General features: G+C 40.2%; 1 pseudogene; it reads left to right on the plus strand.

The window, feature by feature from the left end:
- LOC122640273 overlaps positions 1-17,918 on the plus strand; it is a 34,839-nt pseudogene that overhangs the window by 15,443 nt on the left and 1,478 nt on the right.

Consider the following 17,918-nt stretch of genomic DNA (forward strand, 5'->3'; position numbering starts at 1 on the left):
TAGCCAAATATTTTTGGGGGCACCACAAAAGAAGAACCCTGGAGAATGTCTATAGGTGCACGACCATCAAGAACACGGGTAGGCATGCAGTTTATGGGGCAGCGAGGATAGCATCACTCCAGTATTGAGAGGGGATCTGCCGTGCAAACATAATGGCCCGAGCCACGTCCAATAGATGTCTATTATTTCTTTCAGCCACTCCATTCTGGGCCAGAGTGTTTGTATAGCTGGTTTGATGAATTATCCCATTTTCAGCCAAATAATTATGGAACTAACCCTCCAGGTATTCTCTGCCATTATCACTCTGCAGAATTTTTAAGGTGGCATTGAATTGGGTCTGAACCATATGATGAAATAGCTGAAAACAACGAAAAACCTCACTTTGTGCTGCATCATGTACACCCAAGTGGTCCAAATAAAGCAGTTGATAAAGGAAACAAACCATCTATGGCCAGCAATGGAAGCACGACGGGCAGGGCCCCACATATCAGTATGAACTAAAGCAAAGGGAGAAGCACTTCTTTTATTTAAAGGAGAATAACTGGAATAAGTCTATTTGGCCAAAACACAGGCCTCACATAAAAACTCATTCGGTTTACAATTTTTGACTAACTGAGGAAATAAAAAGGCTAAAGTCCTAAGTGGAGGATGGCCAAGCCGACAATGCCATAGATGGAGATCAGTAGAAGTGGCTAAATGTAACTGATGAGCTGAAGCAGAAGTTGGCGGAAGAGAAGTCTGACCCGTGTCGAATAATTAGAGACCACCATGTACCTTACCCACCCCAATCATGTACCCTTTCACTAGAAGATCTTGTATGACACAATGAGATGGAAAAAACGTTATCTTGCAGTTTAAATCTTTGGTCAGACTCACAGTTGTCATGGCGTCGCCATGGCGTCATGGCGCTAGAGAAATGTGCATATTGACCAACGCTATGGCGTCCCTGTGTCCCTAAATCTCGACCTACGCCTTGGATTTGGACTTCCCCCGACCACATTTTGCCTCAAAGTTAGCAGGTTTCCAATGTAATTTCCAGCATTGAGCCTTAGTGTGATATGGTTTGTTGCAGTGTTCACACTTTATAGGCTCTTTGGATGCAGCATTACCACCATCAGTAATGGTAATAGAAGTAGGGTTGGTACCAACTTGTAAGGCAGATCGATCAACTGTAGGAGTGTGCAACATAGCAGCCCTACGAGTCTCCTCCGCATGAACCAAAGTAAAGGACTGCTCGAGGGTAGGAAACGGAGATCGGCTAAGCACTTGCACTCGAATAGGGTCATACTCAATGTTCAGACCTGCCAAGAAGTCATTCACACGGATTTTGTCAACTTGTTTGCGATAGGCAGCAATATCAGTAGCAGTAGAAGGCTGAAAATCTGAGTAATGATCCAATCCTGTGTCATAAGCTCTTGAGGGTAGCATAGTGTTTAGAAACAGATGACTCCTTCTGAGTGGTGTCATGAACCACCTGAGCATAATTCCCTACCTGCCCATAAGTCTCCTTGGCAGCACTCCATATTTGATGGGCTGTGTCCAGTAATAAGTAGTTGCTGGAGAGGTCAGGTTGCATAGAGTGGAGCAAATAGGACATCACCATAGCATCATTGGACAACCATCGATCTGTCAGAGAACCAGGTTCAGCAGGTATGGGGTTGCTCCCAACAATATATCCAGTAAGGCCTTGACCAGCATTGGTCAAATAGGTAGACCTGGACCACATGAGGTAATTTGTGCCATCGAGCTTGATAGGAGCAGCAAAAGGGAGAAATTCAGGCCTGGTCTGTCCATCAAGCCCAGAAGATGCAGAAGAAGAATCTGAGCCTGTCATGCTTGCAGCCAAATAAACCAATGAACCAGCAAGGAATCGTTGCAGCCAGCCAAGAAGAACCAGAAACACTGGAATCGATATTGGGAGAAACCGATCCAAATAGAAGAAAATTTGAAATTTGCTAAAAAAACTCAGAAACACTGGTTGAGATCAAGGTCGAGTGGTCCCCTTTGATGAAGAAAACTCCTCTGAAAAAATCAGCAATAGTGAACAGCCCTGACCCAAAAATTGCTAGGTGTCAGAGTTTTATAAAACCCTGGAAGTGGAGATCGATTTAGGTTAGGGGGCTTCAAAAAAGTGTGGTAGAGCTGTGATAGGTGCTGGCCAGGACTGCAGATGAATCTCCAACCAGGGAAAATCAACCTTCAAAGTGGAGAGAGGCTTGATCTTCAAAAAAAGGAGAACTCCAAAAATCGCAGAGAAGGGCTGCAGCAACTATTGAGCTGAAGTGATAGAACATGTAGATAAGAGGTAGATAAGAGGTAGGATTGAGGGCAGCATTTAGATCATACGATCACCTCATTAGTGCTGTCCTAAGGAGGAGGATGGGAATCAAGAAAAAAGGAGAGAAAAAAATTGTGGGAAAGAGGGTCGAAGAAAAAAAAACGACAGGAGAGAGAGGGTTTTGAAAACTCAGATCAGAGAATTTGGCTTTGATACCATGTTAACAAAACAGAATTTAGTGACTGGCTTGAATGATCAATGTGATCACCAAGCATCTTTATTTATAACTTTCAAGGAGAGGCAGAATTACAAATAAACCCCTACATAGCCGACTCTACTTGCTATGGGGAAAAAAGACAAAATATACCCAAAATACCCGTATTGGGTTACATAACTCAACACTTTCAATTGGAGCAGTTGCTTATGTCTATTCTTTATGTTAGTTATCTTTCAATTGGAGCATTTACTTATGCCTATTCTCAATTATCTTTGGTTATAGCTCTGCAGTTTTCCTTTTTTATTTTGTTTATTGGTCCCTCTAGGTGTCACTATGCCTAGTGAAGTATAACCCTTCACTATTTGGCACTTGGCTTTACATGGGTTAGTCCATGTGATAGGGGACCCCACATACATCTCAGAAGTCAAATTTTAGTCCAAAGTAAGCAAGGAAAGTTGCTCAAACTCTGATTCAAAGTTTTATTAAATTTACCAAATGCCATCAAATGGATATGAATATAAAATACAAAATGACATCTTTTGTAATTTTAGCTACTTCTATTCATTTTAAACTGAAATTGTACCAATGAGATGTGTGTTTGGTCCTCTATAAGATTGATTAACCCATGTACTGCCATGTGGCAAATAGGGAAGAGTTATACTTCACTAGGCATAGTGACAGGGAAGATTACTATTTTTTATACTTGGCAAAAACTTCTATAATGTCAAGAGGAATTTCGGTGGGTTCAGTTTGCGGATTACCATTTCTTTCTTATAACCTTCTGATAACCATTGAACCTATCTTGCAGGAAGGATGGCAATCCATTCAACACTAGCATTGCTCCATCACCCCCACCCTCGCCCACATCCCAAACGCCTCTTCCTTTTGGGGCGGCACCTTCTGGAGTGCCACTTGGGAAGCAGGCAAATGGACCATCTTCACCGGAAGAATCAAGGCCTACAAGAGCAAATAAATTTTGGACTACTACAAGAATTGTCTGGATATCAATTGTAGGGGTTTTAGTGTTTATTGTAGTTGTATGTGGACTTGTGTTTTTCATGGCAAGTTATTGCAAAGAAAGGGAAGAGGCTGACATATTTGTAAAGAAGCAAGAAGTTGGCGCTTACAAAGGCCCCAAGGAGAGGCCTAAAGACAATGAATCCATTGCTCAACCAAATAATCAAATAAAAAATGGTAAATCTTATCTATCTTGTTCAGTTTGTTTAACTCTTCTTTTTTCCCTCTTCCTCTCTATTAATGGTTTAGTTTTGCTACCAGTTTCAAAAGAAGCAACTGTGAGGCCAAAGGATGAACATGAAATAGATATTGGAAGAGTGACTGCTGTTCCAAGACGAAATGACTTTGGGGAGATAGATACTAAAAGAATGGGTGACGATCCAGAGCAAAAGGAGGATAATGATATAGACTTGTCAGGAATAGATATGATTTTAATGCCTCCACCCCCTCCAGTTGAGAGGGTCATTGGGAAGCCAATTTCTCCCCCTAACACTACCAAAGGGAGTACTCCCGCAAAAAATCTGAATCTCCCAATTTCTGTGAGATCCTTCACCATTGCATTACTTCAGCAATATACAAACAGCTTTTCTCAAGAAAATCTTATTGGAGGAGGCATGCTGGGAAGTGTTTATCGGGCAGAACTTCCTGATGGGAAAGTAAGGTCCTTGTTGTTTTGATAACAACTGATTAACTGGGATTACCATCTTTCAGTTTGTTAAGTGTAACCTTTCTTGATGTCCATCTTGAAGGCTTTTGTGATCTTCTGCTGCTAAGTTATCTGATTCTCTTCGTGAGCTTCCTTTTCTAATGTTCTAAAATATCTCACATGCTGCTGCTATCCTTCTTAATGTCCTGTTTATCATTTGTAGGATTTAGGTTTTCATAGTTCTGAGCTGTTGTTCCTTCTTGGTCAATTAAATCTCTAAGACTCCATTGGTTTAACAAAAATATTTTACAGGAAATCTCTAAAAAAAAAAATTTATTTCAACAAAAGGGAATAGGACTTCTGGAAACAGCCTCTCCGCGAAGTGGGGGTAAGGCTGCGTACATTATGACCCTCCCCAGACCCCGCAGTGGCGGGAGCCTTGTGCACTGGGTACGCCCTTTTTAAAGGGAATAGGAATTATTTTCGTCCTCAAATTCAGTAGATAATATTTGGTACAAACACATGCAATTAATTTTTTTTATGCTATTTTCCCATTCCATAACTGAATAAGCTTCCCCAGAGTCAACGTGGATTACAACGCCCAGTTTTGAGCCTTGACCGGGACAACAGGTCACGTTTCCATGTCAAATAGGCACTCCGTCAGTCAAAAGATACGACTCCACTGATCAATCCAACGGAATAATCCCGGCTAGGCATCAGGCTCGATTCCCGATTGCTAATCACTAAAAGAATCAGAAAGAAAGAACAGTTTCAATACTCGAGGATGCCACTGCCATTTTATGGTTGGATTCTTTCCTCAATTTCCCATTTTCAAACATACTTCCATGTCAAGTACAATTAGAAAATAATACAGAACAAGTTTTATAACTAAAGGTTAATTTTCTGGGAAATACTGTTCCATGGACATCAATGGAGCCTGTATGCCATAACGTATAGTAATACTTATTCTAGGAATATCAAGAATGATTGGATTTACATCTTTTCATGGTACGGAAATTCTTACTAAATTACATTGCTTCAATTTTTCAGAAAAAAATTCCTGTGTATTGTGAAAAATTATTTATACAAAGAACTGGCTGTAAACCCACAGCATCTAGATTCAAAGAGCCTGGCAGCTTTTCTTGTTATTATTAATGGAGGTGTTGCGTGTTGCTTTATTTTGTTCACAAAATATCGCCACCTTATGTGGTTGACCTCTTAAAGTCACTTCCTTGATAGGATCCTGTTAAGCTGGGTCGTTTGGTGATAAATCCTCCGTAAGTCCTGAACTAACTCTAGTTGTCATGCATTGTTTCAATTAAGAGTTTCTCTATCAAGTAGGCAAACTCAATTTCTCCCTCTTTTTTTAATGGGCTGTGATAAATATTAGTTTTCAATGATTTGTGATAAATACACAAACCTCGAGCTACAGTGTTCAAAATTTCTTGAAACTTGTCTGAAAAACATCTGACTGACAAAACTCTTAGTTGTAATGTGGTTATTTAACTAAGTTTAACTTGGCATGGATTATCCTCATGGTTTTCAATTCCATATGTTCCCTCTCTCATGATGTTTATGTTTCTATGCATGATATGTATGTTTATAGAATGGTTTTTGATTTGTGGTATTTATGCTTTTCCTACTGGATGTTTTTCATTAGTTACTGGCGGTGAAGAAACTGGACAATGCTGCTTCCATTATGCAGACGGATGAAGAGTTTCTTTACCTGGTGTCCAATATCTCTAAACTTCGACATGCCAATGTTGTTGAGCTTCTGGGTTACTGTGTTGAGCATGGGCAACGGCTACTCATCTATGAATATTTCAGTAATGGGACACTCCATGATGCACTGCACTCTGATGACGAACTCACCAGAAAACTTTCATGGTATGCCCGAATCCGGGTGGCCCTTGGAGCTGCAAGAGCTTTAGAGTAAGTAGAAGAATCTGTACTGCACTTTCTCATCATCCTTTTTTTTTCGATAAATAAAAATTCCTTACATCATCCTAATTTTATTTGTAGTTATTTTGTTAAATTAGGATCCACCAGGTTTAAAGTAGTTAATGAATGATAATGCTGGGGATTTGCTGTCTCTTGTATTTTTACTGTACATGCGGTGTAATTGATCTGCTAATTCAAATGCAAAGCATCCAATCCCTTTTGATGGCATTACATGTATCATAGTTGTCAAGGCGGCAAGGCGACCCAAGGTGGTCGAGGGGTGCCTAAGCTCTTAGGTGACAAGGCGCCCTCCTAGGCGACCCAGGCGTCCAAGTGTTATTTTTTATTTCCCCTCTTTTCTAACATTATTTAGTATGCTACAATATATACCTTATATTATAAAAAATCAAAGATTAAGCCACATCAAGTCATCAAAAATCAACATTAAGCCACATCAAGTCATCAAAAAATCAACATTAAGTCACATCAAGTCATCAAAAAGCAACATAGAACGAGAAGACAGCAGAACTAAAGAAGCAAGCTATTGGAATTTTAAAACAATCAAAACATACCTTTGATTTATACTGTTCTTGGAATTGGTCATTGTCCTGGTATACCTAGTCTCACATTTGGTTTATACTATTCTTAGAAAATAAGATCTTATCTATAAATAATTAAACTGCTCTCGATTTAGAGAAATGTTCATGTTCTCTGAGAAGTTTGATTGGTCAAATGATTTTATTTTTTACATGAGACTTTTTGAATCAGGTAGAACACAAAATTAGCTTTCTAGCAAATCCAAGAGTGCTTAAATATGATTTATATTGAAGGAGTTATGTTCCGGTCAAACATTATTTGATGTGCACGAATGCTGTCAAAATCTTTCTGAATGAAAATATTTTTTTTATATATCAAAATAAATGAATATTTTACCGCACTTGGGTTATTATCAATGTTTTACCATATTAAGATTTATGGATTTTTAGGTTTGAGAAAAACTCCAGCATTAGAAAGTTGAAAATTTCACCTACCGCCATAAATCCAGTTCAAGGTTCTAAAACTCGGGTCTCGGTGGCATCTCGGCCCAGGCAGAAACTGAGTCGAGCCGAGATCTCGGCAAGTTGTTGCAATTATTTTTTTTTTGACTCGGACCCCCAACTTTGTGGGTTTTACACATATTTTGGATCTGAAACTTGGTATTCAGCCTATTTCAGGCCATTTAAACACAATGACATGCCCAGATTTCCCAAAAAACAAGTCCAAATATGAGTCACTTTGGACCATAGATTGGTAGGCGACGAGTCGTACTAAAACAACCTACTCTACACATAATTTAGTAAAACATAGCAAATTAGCAATCAAAACATTCAAATACAAAGTACATTACATCAATGCTCACTGAATTTGTTATATAAAATGTGATCGAGCAATAAATTCATCCCCATATTATTGCACAAAGAATTCCCATGTCATAGAATTGTTGAAGTATTGCACATAGTGTGACACAGCCTCCATATAAGTCTTCTTATTAACATATACCAATCTCCCTATCTTAGGGTATATGGGAAGTTGTTGGTATGAGGTGTAAGATCCACTGCTACTGTCATATTGAGTTTGAGGCTTGTATGACTGGTTTGGGACTGGGAATATGTACCTAAAATCTGACCCTAAGCTTTGACTGTCATACTCAGCTGCTGACTGCCCATACTGACCATAGGCACTATCATCAGAACCGGTGCTCTCCTGGCCATAGTCATAGCCATGATGATGCTGAGATGATTGCCATGACTAATGCTCACTACTAGTATCCATACTCATGCTTCCGAAACTTGCAAGTATGGTGTTCATACTGTTGTCATCATCCTGAGCATGTGCCTGATGTGAGTGTTTGCGACCCTTCTTTCTGTTGTATGTTTTAGAGTGGCCACCATAGTCTTGATCTTGAGTGGCATGCGTAAACTGAGACTCACCTGTAAAACGCACAGGGTCCTCCTGCGTTCCCACTTCATACTGGTACTACTCGCGCATCCCCTCATGACGATCATCATAATAACCACCACTCTGCATGCCACCACCCCCACCACCACCACCATCACCACCATCACCATTGTCATCACCACCACCATCATCATCATCAGCAGGACTTCCTACAGCTGGCTCAAAAGGTTTCGGTGACTCTGCATGTGCAGGCCCCTCTTGCGACGACATATATTCATCAACATTAGTACCGGTTACAGACGCAATGGTGGGGTCGGGCCTACCCCCAGGCTGATCCATATTGGGTGTACCACGATCCCTCACCCACTGGAATAGGGGATCCTCATTGTCATCAGAGTCCTCCTGGAAAATGTTGGACAGTTCAATGGGTTCTTTATCATTGGCCCCAATTCCTTCACGTATTTGCCTCATCCTTAATCTCATATTGTAGTGCACATACACAAGCTGCTCCAGTCATTCGCTACCCAACCTGTTTCGCTTCTTTGATTGTATCAATGAGAATGTACTCTAGTTGCGCTCACATCCGGAGGATGAACAAGTTTGTGAGAGCACTCTCACTGCTACCTTCCTTAGGTTGGGTGAACTTGTACCATAGAGCACCCACCAGTCGGCTGCATTACAAATATAGAATAGTAAGAATATGTACATTCTAAAGAGATAAAATTATAATTCATAAATGTAATAGCATGCCACCTACCAGGGTCTGACTTTTGTCTACCCTCCACTGCAGCTTGTCGACCGAAACTTGCTGAGGCCTCTTTGAAGTATTTGATCTATTTTTAATTTGAGGCATTAGTATTTCCTATTTAGTAATTACATTCATAAACTAACTACTAAAGTACCAAAGTCCCATACTCTCACCTCATCATTGCAGGCAGATTGTGTCTTTGGAATGAGCTCCAACTTCTCAATAACAGCTTGAACTGCCTCTAACAATTCTATGTCTAGCCCAAGATCATGGGAGTACTGATACTTTGGATTCAAATAGTATGCTGGTAAAGTAGACACCACAAATATGATTTGTTAGTGACTTAATGCCTTTAGGTTTTGAATATGTAAATGTAAAAAAGTTAACATTTAAAGTGTAAAGTATGTTGAACTCACCAGCTTTATGCAATGGATGACTCAAGTGCTTCTCCCACCGCTCATCAATGATGTTAGTGTAGGACTTTGCACTTCGAGGTATAGCAGCTCTAATCATGTCCTTCATTTTTTGGATGGCAGCATAAATGTGGGCTAAGGTAGGCTTCTTCTCTATATTAACCATCCTCAGTACTGCCACCACTGGCTCTAATATGGCAACCACTTTCCCCAAGTCCTTCCAAAATCCATCACTTGCAATGGTCTGTTGTGCTGCCTTCCCTTCTTCTGACCTAGAACCTTGCCAACCAAACCATTGTTCACTTGCAAACATAGACCTCAGACCTATCACCTTCGTCTGAAAGCTCTTCAATACAATGTAATTGGTGGCAAATCGAGTGACACCAGGCCTCACTAAATCTCCATTGCATTTCTCCCTCAACAAGCCTAAAGCATAAGCATGGTTGTACACAAAAGTTGTTACTTGTCTTGCCCTATTTACCACACTCGCCACCAAAGTCTTTTTCCACATGTCCTTCAGCATTAAATCAATAGAATGGGCTGCACATGGGGTCCAAAAGAGCCGGATCCTCTTACTCTTCTTATTCATCAACTTCTCTCCAGCCTTTTTAAAGTTGGAACCGTTATCCGTCACAATTTGGATAACGTTCCTTGGTCCTACCTCCTCTACCACTTGCTTTAACTCCTTATACAAGTATGCTGCATCCTTTACATGCTTTGATGCATCGATAGACTTCATACAGTCTTTCCATTGCAACTCACCATGAAATTTATGATGGACAGTCTAGTAGGTCCAGCCCAACCATCAACCATAAGAGTAATCCCATATGTCTCCCACATTGACTTCAAACCATCAATGTAATCTTTCAGCTCCTGTACCTCCTGAGGCAAATATACATTGTATAATTCATATGGTGAAGGCCCCTTCCATCCTAGACCAGCCCTTCCTGCAGCATCAAGGAATGCATTATAGTATGTTCCTTATGCTACATTGGCTGGAATGCCATGGTAAAGCATGAACTTGCTGAAGGCTTTTCGTGCTTCCTCTTGTTTACCACCAAAGATTTGCGGGATGGTTGGCTGGTAGGCATCTTGTTGCCTAAAAGTTGTGGAATCCTGCTAAAAAATGGGTTCTGGAGATTGTACTCGTGGTCGGGTTGGGGGTCGTGGTATATTTCTTGTCCTAATGCTTTTCCTCCTCTCATCTTCTTGCACTGGTGCAGCTGAGCCAGATCCACCAGCTCCTCTTGCTTGCTCATATGCTCTTATATTCTCAAAATGAAAACTTTGTCTACTCTCAGCCAAAGTCTGCTGGTAAATTCTCCATTTAGCCTCTGATTGAAACTCACCAGGTGGAGGCCTCAAGTCTGTATCATCTTCGCCACGGACTTCTACACCAGTCCTCTCTAGTATTGCCTCATCAAACTCTTGTTGCATTCTTTCCCTCTTAGCTTTCTTTATTCTTCCTCCTTTCAAGTGTTGTGCCATTGCCACTTTGACTTGGGTAGGCACATTTGGACATGAGACAACATCCTTGCCTGTACCAGACAAATGTTGCTTTAACCTGGTGGCTCCTCCAGATAGTAACTTCCCACAATAATTGCGTTTGGATTTCTTTTTGTCTACGGACATCGGGACTCCCTACTATATCAGACATTGTATACAAAATGTCTTATATTTTACATTGTTACATAAAAAAGCATGTATTAATAACCATGGATCACTTAAAGTAATGTATTCAAGACTTATGCTATTCATAACTGTTAAACGTAATGTCAAGCTACTACAACTATGAAATAACTCTCTTATTTATCCCCTAACCTTAGTATTTATTTCTTAATTAAAAATAATATTTTGAATTTTTTTTAAAAATATTTATACCTTAAAGTATAAGAAAAATATAATGTAATGATGTATTTGACACCATTTGAAGTTGAACATTATGTACATATGTTGTACATAATTTTTCAAAAACAACATGTATTTTTCCTTAATATTATATATATATTTTTAATTTTTATAATATTTTTATTAAATCTGAAAAATAAAATAATTTTTTTAATGGGTGAAAATAAAAAATTGATCCATGGGGCTGTAGAGCATCCCAAGTTTTTTAACATATATAAAAATCATTTTCAAACAATTACTATTCATCCTATTTTTTTCAATTTTTTTTTTCAAATAAATCGTTTATTTTTCCAGAAATTTTAATAAAAAATTTAATAACTTAAAAATAAATCTGACTCTATCAAGTGATAGATCGGCCAAAAATGTTTAACATATATCAAAACCACATGAATCTATCAAGGATTACACAAATTTTTTTGAAAAAAATAGATTTGGGGAATATTAGAAAATACCTTTGAAATCCTACAAATAGGTGATGATTCTTGGACTGTTGGAGTTGAATCTTCACTTTAGCATTTGAATCTCACTTCAAACAATGCAATCCACCCAAGATTTGAAAGAAAGAGGAAGAAAATTGAGGGAGAGGGCTGTTTTCCCCTTTGTTTAGAGAGCTATGGAACTAGTGAGATTTTCGAGTTCTGTCCGTGAGCCTCTTTTAATAAAAGGGGCACATGGGTCAAATGGGCATTAAAATGGGTAAAAAACCATGGTTCTAACCCGATACCGAGATCTCGATCTCGGCGAGATATTGAATTTTTAAAACTAAAAAGAACTGGAAAATAAATTCAAAGTTTGAATCATTTGGCTGGACTGAGACGATACCTGGCGAGATCTCGCCGAGAAACTGCACTTTTAGAATGCGTATGTGATCTCGTCTCGAGATTTTGAAAAACCAAGAAACTCGGCGAGATCTCTCGCGAGTTCTTGAACCATGATCCAGTTTTTGTTTTTGAACTACGGGATTGACTTTTTATCCTTTTGGAATTTATTTTTTAACTATTTTTATAGGATTCAAATAGGGGGTATTTGCTTATTTATGAATAATATCATAAGTAAATGAAAAGGCATTCAATACCGCTACGGCGGCAGTCGCCTAGGCCCCAACAAATCCGCTTGGACACTTAGCCGACGCCTTGACAACTACAAACAACCACAACAACAACCATAACCTTATCCCAACTTAACGCCTTGACAACTATGACACGTATAACCCGTATTGGAGGAGGCTGAGGGTGTTGTCCACTTCTTACAGTTATATGTATGTTCCACTGTGAGCTATAATTTGAAATCTGATTATCATTTCATTGTTCGTGTGGTCAAGATATCTGCATGAGGTGTGTCAACCACGTGTTGTACACCACAATTTCAAGTCAACCAATATTCTCCTTGATGACGAACTTGCAGCACATGTTTCTGATTGTGGTTTGGCTCCTTTGATATCTTCTAGATCCGTAAGTCAGGTAATCTTCTTTCTTTTTCATCACTAATCAAGTAATTTGATAAAGGGAAGCAGTGCAACTGAAATGTTTGTGTCCTTTAGTAGGATTGGACCTCTTGAAAAAAGAGATGTTACATATGAAGCACAAGGGGAGCAAATCAGCCCATATACTGAACCCTTAGCAGTCAGTTTTCTTCATTATATTGTTAGAACTTAGAAGATCTTTGTTTCCAATCGAAAGAGGAAGTCAGTCTGGATGCCAAAGCTATTCCCTCTTTGAAAGAGTGGGACAGTCCCCAATGATGAGACTTAGAGCTCCCAAACCACCGAATGTTGAAATATGAAATGTGATTCCCCATCCAACTTCAAAATCTTGAGGATTAATTCATGCTGTGATGGAGTCAACCTTGCCAAATAGGATCAAAGCATAAATATTAAACTGGAACAGCCTTTAGACACTATTTCCTGACAAACTAGGTTGCTAAAAGAGCATCCATCAATCACCTATATTGGTATCTAATTGGCATATTATTCATTGATTGGAATGTTGAATTGAATTGAGGGAATTCATATATTGATTTCCAAGTTTGCCTTCAACTGAATTGATGACAAGTTGTCTGAGTGCAATGACATAAAAATTTGTAGTTAATGTCAGCAGTCAAGACGGTGGTGGTGAAAATACTGTTGATGATTTAGGATTTCAGTTACTCTAGAGTCAAGAACCAAAGGCAATAAGCTTGAGGAGTGAATTTCTTTTCAAGTGTTTGGAAAAAGGAATTGAATTATACTTTTAAGTCAGTTCTCAAGGCAAACATTCAGGAAGATGGGACAGGATGTTGTCCTCCTTGCTTCATGCTGTGCCTATGGGTATTCTTTCAAGGAATTACTAACTGCTACTTATGGGTCCCAGCTAAGAGACCTTCCAGCCTTTTGATTCAGTTAGCATCTTAGTCATCTGATCTGTAAGGACTCATATTTGGACCATTCCCCAATTTTTCACCTACTTATACCTTACACATTTTTTTTATGTGTTTGCTTGGTTGCCCAACATTCTAGTCCATACAAATAGCTGATATCACACCACTTCTGATAAATTCCATTATTTATTACATTTTTTAATGGTATATGTGCCAATCACAAACACTGTATCTACTTATTCCTTGTTTTGTTCTCATGTGTGTATTTTCCTCTTCAATCTTGTCCCCCTAGTGGTTGATCGAACCAATATTAGGAAAATATTGGCTCTTGGAGCATCTAGAATTCTATTTTTCTATGGTAGAATAAATTATATTTTACATCAAAATATGTCAGAACTGAAGCTGGTTCATTTATAATCAGTTGTCAGGACACCTCCTATCAGATTATGGTTATGCTGCTCCAGAATTTGACTCAGAAATTACACCTACCAGAGTGATGTTTATAGCTTTGGTGTTGTAATGTTAGAACTGCTTACAGGGCGGAAGTCCTATGACAGGTTAGGCGCATCTAAACCAATCTGAGTATCTGAAGGTTCACCTTTTTTTTTTTTTTTTTTTTTTTTTCCTTTGGGTTCTTATTTTCTCCAAAAAATATCTTATAGAGTCACAGCCTCGGGAGCAATTCTTGGTGAGATGGGCAATCCCTCAACTTCATGATATAGATGCATTGTCAAGGATGGTTGATCCTTCTCTTAATGGAGCTTACCCTGCCAAATCTTTATCACGTTTTGCTGATATTATCTCTCTATGTGTCCAGGTGAGTTTCTTTTCTGTGTTAATCTGTTGCCTTTTATCTTGTCAGAATATTCTAGATGGACGTGGATGAGCACAATTATTTTATTATTCATTATACCCAATGATCTTGAGAAAACCAACTTTGTTTTGAGCTGTTGGTTTACTTGAAGTACATTGGGGCTCTAAGGTTTTGGGGATCCAAATCTTGTTTCAAAGCATGTGTTCTAAAGGTGCTTACGTCTAACACATGCTCTGGGAATTTCCATGGTCCTATGATTCTGTGCCCTTCAGGGGTAACATCTATTTCACCTTTACCTTTTTGTAAAAGTGGTTGGTTTATGGTACTTGGAAGGTTGGAGGAATTGATATTATGTGTATATTCTCTCTCGTTAGATATGTGACCTGTTCAGCTGAAATCTGACCCGATGACGTGGACGTCTTGCAAAATCGTAAAGGACACTGAAGAGACTCAGAGCGGACTCCGAGGGGGTACTCTCCGATGCCTAAGTCAGACCCGAGCAACATATCATAGTTTGTAGAGGGAGTACGGAAAGAGCAATTGTGAATCGTCTGGATATTGTCCAGATATTGTCCAGCTCTTTACCTTAAGCTATACCTTCATATTTATAGGAGGAGAGGCGGTGGAGGAGTCCCTTTCCTTGTAATGGGTCGCTGTCTCAATAACAGTTTTGTGATGAGAATTTTGAACCCTTTAACGGTTGAGAGTTTGAATAATCTTCTACCACGTGTCGATCGTCTACTAGAGAGGTGTTTTTATGTACAACAAAGGCCCCCTACTCCCTTGGATACAGAATTAGTGAGAGGGAGTAAAGTTTGGTGATTTACCATCTCTCCATTTTTTTGTGACTAAGTTTTAGGTCGGTCCCCAATTGCACTAGATTTAGGTCGGTCCCCGGTTGCACTGGGTTTAGGTCGGTCCCCTGTCCATAATAGCCGGATTTGTCCCAGTCCATAATGCTCAGATTTGGACTTGGTTGATACCCCGTTCCATAATGCTCAGATTTGGACTTGGGAGATACCTCGGTCCATTTTACTCAGATTTGGAGTTTGGGAGATACCCGATCCATAATGCTTGGATTTGGGATCGTGACATCCAAGCAAAATGGACCGAGGATGAAGGTAATGCCCGACTTCAATGTCGTGACATGAGAGCAAAATACCGGGCTTCAATGCTGTGGTATATGAGCAAAATGGACCGAGGATGAAAATCCTCGGTTTAGTAATGCTCGACTTCAATGTCGTGGCATATGAACAAAATGGGCCAAGGATGAGAATCCTCGATAGGTAATGTCCGGCTTCAATGCCATGACATATGAGTAAAATGGACCGAGGATGAAAATCCTCGGTAGGTAATGCTAGACTTCAATGCCATGGCATATGAGCAAACGGGACCGAGGATGAAAATCCTCGATAGGTAAAACCCGGCTTCAATGTCGTGGCATATGAGCAAAATAGACCGAGGATGAAAATCCTCGGTAGGTAATGCCAAGCTTCAATGTCGTGGCATATGAGCAAAATGGGCCGAAGATTAAAATCTTCGGTAGGTAATGCCTAGCTTGAATGCCATGGCATATGAGCAAAATGGACTGAGGATGAAAATCTTCAGTTTAGTAATGCCCGGCTTCAAAGCCGTATCATATGAGCAAAATGGACCGAAGATGGAAATACTCGGTAGGTAATGCCCGACTTCAATGCCGTGGCATATGAGCAAAATGAATCGAGGATGAAAATCCTCGATTTAGTAATGCCCGGCTTCATTGTCGTGGCATATGAGCAAAATTGGTTGAGGATGAAAATCCTCAGTTTAGTAATGCCCAACTTCAATGTCGTGGCATATGAGCAAAATTGGTCGAGGATGAAAATCCTCAGTAGGTAATGCCCAACTTCAGTGCCGTGGCATATGAGTGAATGGACCGAGGATGAAAATCCTCGGTTTAGTAATGCCCGGCTTCAATGCCATGGTGCATGAGCAAAATGGACTGAGGATGAATATCCTCGGTTTAGTAATGCCCAAATGCCGTGACATATGAGCAAAATGGACCGTGGATGAAAATCCCCGGTTTAGTAATGCCTAGCTTCAATGCTGTGGCATATGAGCAAAATGGACCGAGGATGAAAATCCTCGGTTTAGTAATGCCCAGCTTTAATGCCGTAGCATATGAGCAAAATGGGCTGAGGATGAAAATCCTTGGTAGGTAATGCCAGGCTTCAATGTCGTGGCATATGAGCAAAATGGACCGAGGATGAAAATCCTCGGTAGGTAATGCCCGGCTTCAATGTCGTGGCATATGAGCAAAATGGACCCAGGATGAAAATCCTTAGTAGGTAATGCCAGGCTTCAATGTTGTGGCATATGAGCAAAATGGGCCGAGGATTAAAATCTTCGGTAGGTAATGCCTGGCTTCAATGCTGTGGCATATGAGCAAAATGGACCGAGGATGAAAATCCTCGGTTTAGCAATGCCTAGCTTCAATGCCGTCGCATATGAGCAAAATGGGTCGAAGTTGAAAATCCTCGGTAGGTAATGTTAGGCTTCAATGTCGTGGCTTACGAGCAAAATGGACCGAGGATGAAAATCCTTGGTATGTAATGCCCAGCTTCAATGCCGTGGCATATGAGCAAAATGGGCTGAGGATGAAAATGCTCGATAGGTAATGTTGGGCTTCAATGTCGTGGCATATGAGAAAAATGGACCAAGGATGAAAATCCTCGATTTCAATGCCGTGGCACATGAGCAAAATGGACCAAGGATGAAAATCCTCAGTTTAGTATTGCCCGGCTTCAATGTCGTGGCATATGAGCAAAATGGACCAAGGATGAAAATCCTTGGTTTAGTAATGCCCGGTCGTAGGGGGGACGCCTTATCTTAGTTATCCCGGCTGTAGGTGGGACACCTCGGCTTAGTTTGGTCGGTCGTAGGTTTGACACCTTGGCTTAATTTGCTCGGTCGAGAGACAACTCGGCTTCGTTTACTCTACCGTAGGTTGAACACCTCGACTTAATTTGTTCGGCCGTAGGTTTGATACCTTGGCTTAGTTTGCTCGTCTTTGATGCCTAGCTACCGAACCCAACTTGGATGTTTGCTTGATGCCCCCAATTCTATGTATAGTCAGGAGGAACAAGTCATGTGGCCGCATTTTTGGCTGTGAGCCCTACAGCCCTGTTGTTTCTAGTCGTCGTGGTAGGTCTCCTTCACGATTGCTCTTTCGTTTCCCATAGACGGCGCCAATCTGTTGCAGCTGAAATCTGACCTGATGACGTGGACGTCCTACAAAATGGTAAAGGACACTAAAGAGACCCGGAGCGGACTCCGAGGGGGAACTCTCCGATGCCTAAGTCAGACCTGAGCAACATATCATAGTTTGTAGAGGGAGTACGGAAAGAGCAATTGTGAATCGCCTGGGTTAAGGGTGTCAAATGGTGCGGTTTTGATCATATGGTGTGGTTCCGGTTTGGTGCATATTTTGCAAGGTAGAAATCAAAATCGCACCGGATGAGAATCACCCAAAATCAGAATCGTTTTATATGTGGTGCGGTTTTAGTGGTTTCATTCGGTTTTCGTTATCCGGTTTACATGCGGTTTGTAATATTGGTTTCACCTTTGTACCCTTTAATTTTATTTTACAGATCCTTGTTATGTA

Source organism: Telopea speciosissima, chromosome 1 (genome assembly GCF_018873765.1).
Source record: "Telopea speciosissima isolate NSW1024214 ecotype Mountain lineage chromosome 1, Tspe_v1, whole genome shotgun sequence".
Classification (NCBI taxonomy): Eukaryota; Viridiplantae; Streptophyta; class Magnoliopsida; order Proteales; family Proteaceae; genus Telopea; species Telopea speciosissima.